This window comes from Saccopteryx bilineata, chromosome 2, assembly GCF_036850765.1.
Source record: "Saccopteryx bilineata isolate mSacBil1 chromosome 2, mSacBil1_pri_phased_curated, whole genome shotgun sequence".
Taxonomy (NCBI): domain Eukaryota; kingdom Metazoa; phylum Chordata; class Mammalia; order Chiroptera; family Emballonuridae; genus Saccopteryx; species Saccopteryx bilineata.
The window spans coordinates 144009902-144021801 of record NC_089491.1 but is presented as its reverse complement, the minus strand read 5'-3'; the positions used below and the strand labels follow the sequence as shown (position 1 = coordinate 144021801).

Here is an 11900-nt window from a genome sequence, read left to right as displayed (position 1 = left end):
CTAGCACAGGTCGATGGATAGATTTTAAAAACAGACTAAGATGGATATGATGGTGAAGCATGGGCTGTTGGGTAGATCAGGGGTAAAGAATGAAGATCAGGGAATGCCAAAGCAGAAGTCCAAAGTCTTCTCCTATATCCCGCTTCAACCTCATGACTCTTGTAAAAACACAGTTCTCTGGACACTTATTCAAACTAACAATTAAGTACATAAAAAAACAATCATACTGGTCATGTCAGTTCGTGTTTATGCAAACCCACTCTCTCCTACATGGAGAGATTTGGTATCATTAGATTTTCATGGAATAATGTATGAGTTGTGAACAAATTATTCTTGTACAAATATATAAAAAGTTACTAGAGTGAGCCTGACCTGTGATGGTGCAGTGGATAAAGTGTCAACCTGGAATGCTGAGGTCACTGGTTCAAAACCCAAGTCTTGCTTGGTCAAGGTATATAGGAGAAGCAACCACGATGTAATGCTTCCCGCTCCTCCCCCTGTCTGGCTCTCTTTCTCGCTCTCGCCTTTCTCTAAAATCAATATATAAAATCATTTTTATAAAGAGGCTAACTAGCCTAACCAGGCAGTGGTGCAGTGAATAGAGCGTCGGACTGGGATGCGAAGGACTCAGGTTCGAGACCCTGAGATTGCCAGCTTGAGCGTGGGCTCATCTGGTTTGAGCAAAGCTCACCAGCTTGGACCCAAGGTCACTGGCTCGAGCAAGGGGTTACTCGGTCTGCTGTAGCCCCATGGTCAAGGCACATGTGAGAAAGCAATCAATGAACAACTAAGGTATTGCAACAAAAAACTAATGATTGATGCTTCTCCTCTCTCTCCATTCCTGTCTGCCTGTCCCTATCTATCCCTCTCTCTGACTCTCTCTCTGTAAAAAAAAAAAAAAAAAAAGGCTAACTACTATTCTCTCAAGAAGATAACTTTTTAAAAATTTAATAGAGTGGTATTCTCATCTTTCATCAGCATTAATGATTATTTAAAATATTAAGGGAATTGTCAGGAAGAAAATATAATCTCTTATTAGATGCCGTAAATGCATTACAGTAGTGTCTCCCTTATTCTTGTTTTTGCTTTCTACATTTTCAGTCATCCCCAGTCAAACGTAGTCCAAAAATATTATATTGAACTTTCCAGAAATAATACTGAAGTTTTAAATTGTGTACTGTTCTAAATAGTGTGATGAAATTGCATGATATCTCTATTGGGATGTAAATTATCTTTTAGTTTGTCCAGCATCTTTATAAATGCTCCCATTAGTCACAAAGCAGCCTTCTTGCATATCAGTATTGTAGTGCCTCATTTTACTTAATAATGCCTCCAAAATGAAAGAGTAGAGATGCTGGTGATTGAGAGACAGATATGCTACAGAGAAGCTGCAAAAGGCTTCCTTCAAGTGAAAAGGTGAAAGTTCTCAAATTAGTAGGAAAGGAAAAAAAGATATTTGCTAAGTTTGCTAGGATATAAGTAAAGACTAATGTTTTAACCATGACACTGAGAAGAAGGAAAAAGGAATTTGTGCTAGTTTTGCTGTCGCACCTCAAACTATGAAAGCCACAGCTACAGTGAGTAATAAGTGCTTAGTTAAGATGGAAAAGGCAGCCTGAGCAGGCGGTAGCACAGTGGATACAGCCTTAGCCTGGAATGCTGAGGACCCAGGTTTGAAACCCCAAGGTCGCCAGCTTGAGCGCAGGCTTATCTGGTTTGGGCAAGGCTCACCAGCTTGAGCCTAAGGTCGCTGGCTTGAGCAAGGGGTCACTCTGTCTGTTGTAACCCCCCGGTCAAGGCACATATGAAAAAACAATCAATGAACAACTAAGGTTCTGCAACAAAGAATTGATATTTCTCATCTTTCTCCCTTCCTGTCTGTCTGTCTCTGAGCCCTCACTCTCGCTAGTGATGGGAAAGACATTAAAATCATGGGTGAAGCCTGACCTGGGGTGGCGCAGTGGATAAAGTGTCAACCTGGAAATGCTGAGGTTGCTGGTTCAAGACCCTGGGCTTGCCTGGTCAAAGCACATATGGGAGTTGATGCTTCCTGCTCCTCTCTCTCTCTCTCTCTCTCTCTCTCCCTTCTCTATAATGAATAAATAAAATCTTTAAAAAAAAAATCATGGGTGAAAAGCCAGAAGAGAAAACATGGTCCAATTGATGACAACATGTTGCTCAGAAAGCATTGAACCTATTGGAAGACTTCAGGGGGGCATGTCCTGAAATGAGTGACACCAAATCATTTGCTATAAATGAGAGATGATTACCCAGATTCAAACTGGAAAATATAAAAATGACTAGAGAGGCTGTGTCTGCTGATGCCACATTTCCAGGAGAGTTGAAGGAGTTGAATAGGGCATAGTACTATCTAGTTTCAGGTATTCCTAGGGGTCCTACAATGTATCCCTCAAGGATAAGGGGGGACTACTACTGTATTTTGAAGAATTTTAAAAATCATAGTACGATGATCTATTTTCCTTAGCTTGCAGAACATATACAATTTATTTCACAAAAATCTCAATAGAGATTTTTTAAAGTATATTTTGAATCATTGAAGTGCTTATTCCACAAGTGAAATCATTCTGATATATGAATTTAGAGCCTATGTTTGTTCATAAGGCATGGCTGTTCTTACCTGAAAACTGAGAAAACAAAAAGAAAGAAAAACCATTTAGAAATAGTCTTTAAATTTTTAGCAAATAGCAACTCTTCCAGTTGAATAGCATAATGTCTACTGTTTCCTCTTTGCTTTTATCTATATAAATGCATGCCCTTTAGTAAGCACAAAAGGTTACTCCAACTCAGAATGGTCTCATTTACCTTGAGATGAGTCAACCATTACCTCACCATGCCTACCTACCATGCTTTTCTTCATTACTATAATTTTCTTTGAAACTTTTCTTAAAGACATGTTATTATGGTTAAGTATATAAGGGAGAACTAAATTAAATGTATCTTTGAAATTTGTGCACAAGGAACATTTTTTTTATGCTTGCTTTGGCAGCACATATACTAAAATTAGAACTATAGAGAAGATTAGCATGAACCCTGAGCAAGGATGACACTCAAATTTGTGAAGCATTCCATTAAAATAAAAAAAGCCCTGACCTGTGGTGGCTCAGTGGATATAGTGTTAACCTGGAGCATTGAGGTCGCTGGTTTGAAACTCTGGGCTTGCCTGGCCAAGGCACATACAAGAATCAAAAATTGTGAGTTGATGCTTCCTGCTCCTCCCCCATTGCCTTTCTCTCTCTCTCTTACTTCTCTCTAAAATCAATAAATAAAATCTTTAAAGAAAAAAACATTTTTTGGAAACTAACAATTGTCTGTGAAGTCATTTGATTTTGAAGGGTATCATGAATTCTATAAAACTACATAAAAATTATTTAAGGAGTTAATCCAGAAGGTGTGTAAAGAAAACAATAACAACAAAGATACAAGAAGCAGAAATAGCTAAGTTCATCCAGAAGTCTAAAAAAATCTAGAGAAAAATTAAGAATATTGTAAATCTAAATGGACTGAAAGATCCCCTTAGAGTAGGAAAATTAAATGATACAAGATTGCATTTACTTCTTTACACATCTAACCACATTATTTGATTCGACAGAAAATATTATTTATATAGCAATATTGTATTTGCTGTTTACTGGATTTGGGAATGAACATACAACAGATAAAAAATATAATTTAGTGACTGTTGTAAACTTTAACTATCAATACAATAACACTGATACAAAAATAAAAACGAGAAGGTAGATGGGGGAAATGGAAATTGGTAAGTAGGGTGGATACATCAAATGTTTCATCTGTTGAGTTGGCAATCAACAGATGCTGTCCAATGTTGTTGATAAATCTAAAAATGGCAACCAAAGGTAGGTTGACCCTGAAATAATAAAGTTTAAACTTCTGGAATCTTAACTGACAAGGGGTTCCTGCAAGGCACTGGGAACAGTCCTAGTAATTTTATATATGTAGTCTTGCATTTATTTACTTAAAGGCTTTTCCCCCAAATGTATACATTTTAGGCTTCACATAACCTGGACCCATTTCTGGGCCACTCCCATAGCTTTGGAGAGACCTCTGCACCTGAAGGGCCCCAAAGCTAAAGTGTCTGTTTGCTACAAGGTTAATCCAACATTGATGGTAACCAGCAAAATAATTGAAAGTAGAAATTGTTGACACTCCTTGCTTTTTGGGATAATCCTGGTAGAACTGGGATGGGTGAGGGAGAAAGAACGGACATTTGACTTTTCATAGCCACCAGTGCCATTTTATTTATTATCCCAAAGATGTGCCTTTATTAAAAAACAGTACAGTTCATTTATAATTTATGTATTACTCAACATAAACTTTCCTCTTTCATGTGAACTGAAGTTGTATATTGAAGGCAAAAGATAGGGTTGCAATGTATAGAAGTATATTTTATACATTTTTCCCCAAATTGGTGGCAATTTTTATTTCCTCCTCACAGATACATTTATTCTGGATTGGGTGCTACCTTTCAAGCTAATAGAAATTTCACAGAGAATTCACAAGCAGCACCAGTGTGTAAGATAAAAGGAAACAAAAACATCTGGAATTATTTCCCTCTCCCTAGGAAGAATGACTCCAGAAAGCATCAGTGATAGCCTTTTCCTCTCAAATACATAGTGTTATTGATAGAACTCTTAAAACTAGACTAGTGTGTTCTTCCAAGATTTTCTCATGAATGAAATCTTTCCTAAATACTTTAAAAAAGAGATTCATGATTTTCATGATAGAATCCTGTAGCAGCATAACAACAGGATTTTGCTCTTGTAACAGTAAAGTAGTAGTGTTTGGGGTAGATATATTTAGAGCTTGCAGTAGAGTAAGAAAAAAATTAGTTTATGGAGGAATTTCAAAGTCTCATGTACTGCGTTGGTAAAATGAAGCGTTGCTTTTTTCAGATAAGCAGACCGTTCCCTACCTGCCCTGAACAAGTGCAGCTGCCAAGAGACTCGAACTCCATGGCAACATGCAGATCAGCGTAAACGTCATTTCTCTGAACTTCTGCTCAGGTATTTATTCTCAGTAACGGGTTAGACAGCTAGTAGCAAAAGAAATGTTTAAACATGTTTAAACTAGAAAACAGTATTGGGTCATTCAACTTCTTAAACAAGAAAGGATAGTTTTAGCAAATGAAGGGGAAGAATGCAGGAAGATTCACGCAGATTTCCTCGTAGGCTTGAGTTGAGAGCAGATTGACCGGAAGATTCCAGCAGGTAACTAACTGGGAAGCGCAACTGCTCTCTTGTTGCTTATCTCCTGAACAGCTTTGCAAAGAGTGGCAGAGCATATAAAGAGACTTAACTAAACGACACAAATACCTGGGGTATTTTATTCTTTGTTTGGAGTTAGAGATAATTAATCCTTATTTCTTTCTCACTGTGTGTGTGTGTTGCTTTAAATAATTTACTTTCAAGTCTTGGTAAGAAAGCCTACATAAACATTTATTATACCAAATGGAGTCTTAAAGTATTGTGTAGTTAGGCCATTTTTTTTTTTTTAATTCATTTTAGGGAGGGGAGAGAGTGAGAGAGAGAAAGTGGGTAGGAGCAGAAAGCTTCAACTCTCATATGTGCCTTAGACCAGACAAGTGCAGGGTTTTAAACCGGTGACCTCAGTGTTCTAAGTTGACGCTTTATCCACTGTGTCACCACAGGTCAGGCAAGTTAGGCCATTTTAAACGAACAACTAAGGTGCTGCAATGAATTGATGCTTCTCATCTCTCCCCTCCTCTCTGTCTGTTCTTATCTGTTGCTCGCTCTATCTCTCTCTTCTCTGTTCCTGTAGCAAAAAAAAAAACAAAAAAAAAAAAAACCAAAAACAACTACATAGGATATTCAGATGTAAAATACAGCCTTGAACTATTTAAAAATTCTAAACTACTCTTGAAAAATGCTAACTTATGATGGCCTGGTAAGCTACAGCTGGCATGAGAGGTAACTGGTAAAAAAAATGGTTTGTTTATAAGAATAAATGAAAAATATGTCCCTTAGAAAAATAATGGAACATGAGAAAATATAAGAATATGTAGGCAAAAATATTTATGGGTAAAAAGTTTACTAGAAAAAGTATTTTAGAAGAAGACATTTTAAAGCCCCAAAAACATTTGTGATAACAGAATTAATAATAAAAATAAAACTTAAATGAGTTATTTTAAACTAGAAAAAATGAATAATTATGTATATAATACAATATACTATACAATAACAAAGTACTAGCAGGAGCAGAATGCCATGCAAGTATATTAAAGACTAAATAAATAATTTGGTGTCATATTCAAGAATTTAAAGATCAAAGGGAGAAAGAAAAATGTCAAGAAGAATCAACCAAAAATTTATTAAGAGTTTATCAGTGAAAGACACTCATTTTACAAGACTTTGGGCTTCATCCTTGCTATTTTTCCAAAATCATTTCATTCCTCCTCACCTTTCCCAGGCCACACCTTGTGTTCTGGTCACATGATCTTCTTTTACTTATTTGAACATGCAGAACTTCAGGTCCCCTAATGAAGCTGTTTCTTCTGCTATGAATCATCTTCCTCTTAATATGCTTGACTAGTACTTCTTCATTGTTTAGAATTAGTTTAAAATACTATTTTGACGCATTATGATCCATATTTCAAAACAATCTAAGCATCCAATGTTAACCCATGACTACTGACTACCATTATTTTATATTTCAGCTATCCTAATATCTGTATCCTATAGGACAGTGGTCCCCAACCCCCAGGCCGCAGACTGGTACCTGTCCGTGGGCCATTTGGTACCGGTCCGCAGAGAAAGAATAAATAACTTACATTATTTCTGTTTTATTTATATTTAAGTCTGAACAATGTTTTATTTTTAAAAAATGACCAGATTCCCTCTGTTACATTCGTCTAAGACTCACTTGACGCTTGTCTCGGTCACATGATACATTTATCCGTCCCATCCTAAAGGTCGTTCTGTGAAAATATTTTCTGATATTAAACCAGTGCGTGGCCCAAAAAAGGTTGGAGTCCACTGCTATAGAACACATATCAAAAATTGCAATTCTTTTATTTTTAAGACTAGGAATTAATTGCATAACTAGAAATTAAGCCAATAAGGGAAGGGATTGTCCTTTTCACTGGTAGGAACCCAAGTATGGAACTTGGTATTTGGTAGACACAAAACAAAGAATAATTGAGTCAATTATTACTAATAAAACATGTAAATAATATGATGTAAAATATAATGTAATAGGTAAACAAACATCTGTTTGAAGGTTGTCTTTTGTGAACCTCATATGTTTCCGAAAACTCTTTATGAAATTCTGGTTTACTTTAGATGATAAGACTACAGTGTAGCTGCCAGTGATCATGGAGAACAATTATCTGGACTTTCCGGTTACTAAGTTAAGGCCCCCAACAAAATTGAGCAGAGTAGTAGATTTTCCAAACATCAGAGAGGGGTCAGATACTAAGCAGCCAAAAGCCTCCTAAGACATGTTCACAAGAGCCAAGGATCCTCACACTGGAATTAATTGTGTATAAGGGCTAGAGAAGAGCTCCAGTTAAGAAAAACAAGTGAGTTTATCAACAGCTATTACCAAGATCCTGTTGAGTACCTATTGAAAATGTGCTTTGTGCCAAGCTCACAACCAAGTCCCTAGAAGACAAGAAGAAATCTCTGCTTTCCTGAAACTCAGTCTAATAAAAGAAGCATACATGTATACACACACAGTTTTCTGCAATTTTGAGAAGTACGTTCCTGAAAACTCTGTGACAATAACTTGCATGCTAAAAATGTAAGAATTTAAGAGACAATAGAAATGTGGGACAAAGTTCAAATGAAAATGTGAGATTTTTATATCTGTGTGTTGCAGGAGAGCAAAACCTCAGAGGATTGACATTCAGATAACTTATAAGAGGAAAAAGAGAATTAATTAAGCCAGCGGAGCACACAGAGCTATAGCTCCAAAGACATGTGCTCCCCGAAATTAGATTTCTTACATCTTATATACCCTTTACCGAACATAAGTTCACATTCGTGGGTCACATGATTCCTTTGTCATTAATTACATTATTTCAGGATGGGAGGGGGCTTGCAGGATGCCAGAGGATAATCATTTGTAAATTGTCCATTAAGGAGAAAGAAAGGGGAGAGGAAAGGGCTATTCAAGTCTCCTTTCCCCCTCTTACATTCCTGGCTGTTTTACCTTTTTTCAACCAGGAGTATAGAAGGGAGGGGGTCTGAGCCTCCTTCCTCTTTCTATTCAAACTCTTCTAAGTAGGAAAACCTCTTTATTTACATTATAACAGCCCTTCCTAAGCAGGAATATGATCGACCATCTTGAGATTTTGTAAATTACACAAGTACAAAATTATATTTACAAACTCTCTCTGAATGCTTGGCCTATATTATAAAATATCTTTGAAGCCTCTTATTTGAAGGGGGGTGGTCTCCTTCCTCAAGAGCAGATATTCAGTGCAAAAGAAATCATTCAATGATTTTAAGAATGATTTAAGAAATCAATGATTTCTTTTAAAATTCAGTTTATTAAGATTCTTCTTTAGAGTTTTAAGTTGAATGCACTAATCTAGTCTACTTTAAAGTCTAATAATTTTAGCAGTTTCTGAATAATATTTGATAGTGTTGTAAAGTACCCAAACCTCAATTCCACAGGTTTACATAGAGACACCAAATCCAGATGAGTTTTGAAGAGTTTTATTAAAGGAGGAGATTTATTAAATATGCCTGCCGCATATAGCTTATATGGGGCAATCTGGAAGGCCCAAATCATGTGTCTCAAAAACATTCTAGGGGCTGGTTATATACCCTTAATCACACACGGGCTAGCTTACAACCTTTGTTTTCACCTATACAGGTTTGGGAAAAGGATGAGGGTGATGGGACACAATTCATTAGCAAGTTTACAACATTTGTCTATAGCAGGGGTCCCCAAACTTTTCACACAGGGGGCCAGTTCACTGTCCCTCAGACCATTGGAGGGCCAGACTATAAAAAAAAAACAACTATGAACAAATCCCTATGCACACTGCACATATCTTATTTTAAAGTAAAAAAACAAAACAGGAACAAATACAATATTTAAAGTAAAGAACAAGTAAATTTAAAGCAATAAACTGACCAGTATTTCAACGGGAACTACGGGCCTGCTTTTGGCTAATGAGATGGTCAATGTCCGGTTCCATATTTGTCACTGCTAGATGTAACAAGTGATGTGACGTGCTTCCGGAGCCGTAAGGCGTGCATCCCACGACACTGGAAGTAGTACTGTATGTGAGCGATGCCATGCTTTGTATCTCTCACTGACCACCAATGAAAGTGGTACCCCTTCCGGAAGTGCGGCGGAGGCCAGATAAATGACCTCAGGGGGCCGCACGTAGTTTGGGGACCCCTGGTCTATGGCATTCATAAAAAACGTTTTTACACATTAAAACTTATAAGGTAACACAATAATAAAAATGTCATTCTACATATTAAAAGATATTCCTAAATTTTCTAGTGTTCATTTGCCATTCCTTTGTTTAGAGATACATACATCAACTACATGCTTTCAGGCAGGGAGGGGTAGTTTCCATGGCGCTAGGGGATAAAATGCCTGTAAATGGTCCATCACTATAAGAAAAGGTTTATTTTAATTTTTCTCTTTCTGCACCTGGCTAGCTATTTACCTGCTTCCTTACAGGTGTGGGAGAAGGATAGAAATTTAAATCTCCTTCCCCTCTTCATTTACAATACAATGCTATCAGCCATCCTGAGTTGGTGCTAATCTCACAAGTATAGAAATCACATTTACAAAATCTCTCTGCACACCTAGCCCAAATTAATAAAATGTTCTTTAAGCTTCCTAAAATATTAATATTAATTCTGTAGCTTTTTGGTACCTTACTACAATAAGACTCATTTAATATTTTAAACTATATTAAGAAAAATAAAATATTCAATTTCCTCCTTATGTTCTTTAATTATATGGCTTAAAATCCTCTCAGGTGTTGGCCCTGGCCAGTTGCTCAGTGGTAGAGCATCGGCCCAGCGTGTGGAAGTCCCCAGTTCAATTCCTGGCCAGGGCACACAGGAGAAGCGCCCATCTGCTTCTCCACCCCTTCCCCACTACTTTCTCTCTGTCTCTCTCTTCCCCTCCCACAGGCAAGGCTCTATTGGAACAAAGTTGGCCCAGACACTGAGGATAGTTCCATGGCCTCTGCCTCAGGCACTAGAATGCCTCCGGTTACAATGAAGCAACACCACAGATGGGTAGAGCATCGCCCCCTAATGGGTATGCCAGGTGGATCCCAGCCAGGCACATGTGGGAGTCTGTCTCTCTGCCTCCCCATTTCTCACTTCAGAAAAATACAAAAAAATAAAATAAAATCCTTTCAGGTATAAAACTGGTTTTTTATAAAAATATTAAATTAAACTTCTAAATACTTTGATTCTTGATTTCTCTTAAATGTTTCAATCTATGCAGTTAATGAGGGCTTACTTTAAAAACAAAAGTCTTAATTAATCACAAATTAATTTTAAATTAGAATTAAATGCTTGATATATGTTGTTCTAAAAGGCCTTTTTTTTTTCATTACAAGGATACTCCAACTATGTTTAAATTCCATAACACTGAAATGTCAATACTGTGATTCTGATTTTCTTTAATACCTCTTTACTTAGTCCTAAATCTTCTAATAATTGAAAAGTGGTTACTTGATAAGAAAATAATTATGTCATCCCAACCAAATTTCAGCATAACTTCATCACTGGTTGGTTTCATAACTAGGACATTGGGCTTTGATGCTGACTGGATTCTTAGCAACTGATGAGAAAAATTTAGCACGATAGTCATGCACTGCCTAAGGACTGGAATTTATTCTGAGAAATGAGTCCTTGGGTGATTTCATCATTGTGAGAATTTCACTGAGTACTTATGCAAACCTAGAGGGTGTAGTGTACTACACTTGTAGGCATTATGATATAGCCTATTGCTTCTAGGCTACAAGCAAGTACAACATGTTACTGTACAGACAAGAGATTAAAGAAAGCACAAGGGAAAATGATTCAATTAAGAGACCCACATTTAAATGTAAACATGAGATGCATGAGGCTGCTGCTGACATAACATGGGCATACAGTTTCACAGAAAACTCTTTTTATTTGTAAGTAGAATAGTACATCCTAAAATAATGGCAAAAAGTATAGCATTGTAAATATATAAACCAGTAACATAGTTGTTTATAATTACTATCAAGTATTATGTACTGTACATAATTGTTTGTGCTGTACTTCATAGTAAGTTTATTTACACAGGATCACCACACACATGTAATGAGTTGCCCTATGATGTTATGACTGCTATAATGTCATCGAGTGATAGGAATTTTTCAACTTCATTAAGATAATTTGAGACTACCGTCCTATGTACAGTTTGTCATTGACCTAAAAGTCCTTATTCAGTGAATGAATACTTGTACTCCTACAGCATTGCTTGCAATTTACAGTTTATGTAAATCACATCACGGGTGTCAACTTACAGGTACCTGAATCTTCTGCTTACTCACAGTAATCTTATATCATGGTTTCTTATATCATATGACTGGGTTTCATAAGTTATAAGCATTTGAGACATGTGCATTATTTTGTGGCTAGCTCTGATCTGGAAGGAATCTTATTTATAAAATTTGTATGTTCCATTTCTTAGGACACACAAGTGTTATGAATATTATAATAATAAACTATTCAATTTTTAATTTTTAATCGCTTAGTATGACTATTTAGGTATAATTTCTAAATCAGTCAGTTAGTTAAACTGCTTGTAAAAAAATCCAAAGATCAGTGTTTTTTTAAAAATCAATGTTTTAAATTTTCTTATATATATAAAGAATATTTTTTGCA

The 11900-nt window shown here is 36.4% G+C and overlaps 1 pseudogene; it reads left to right on the top strand.

Moving 5' to 3' along the window:
• The first annotated feature begins 2995 nt into the window (after positions 1–2995).
• On the top strand, positions 2996–3096 carry LOC136327962 (U6 spliceosomal RNA; annotated as a pseudogene).
• The last annotated feature ends 8804 nt before the right edge of the window (positions 3097–11900 follow it).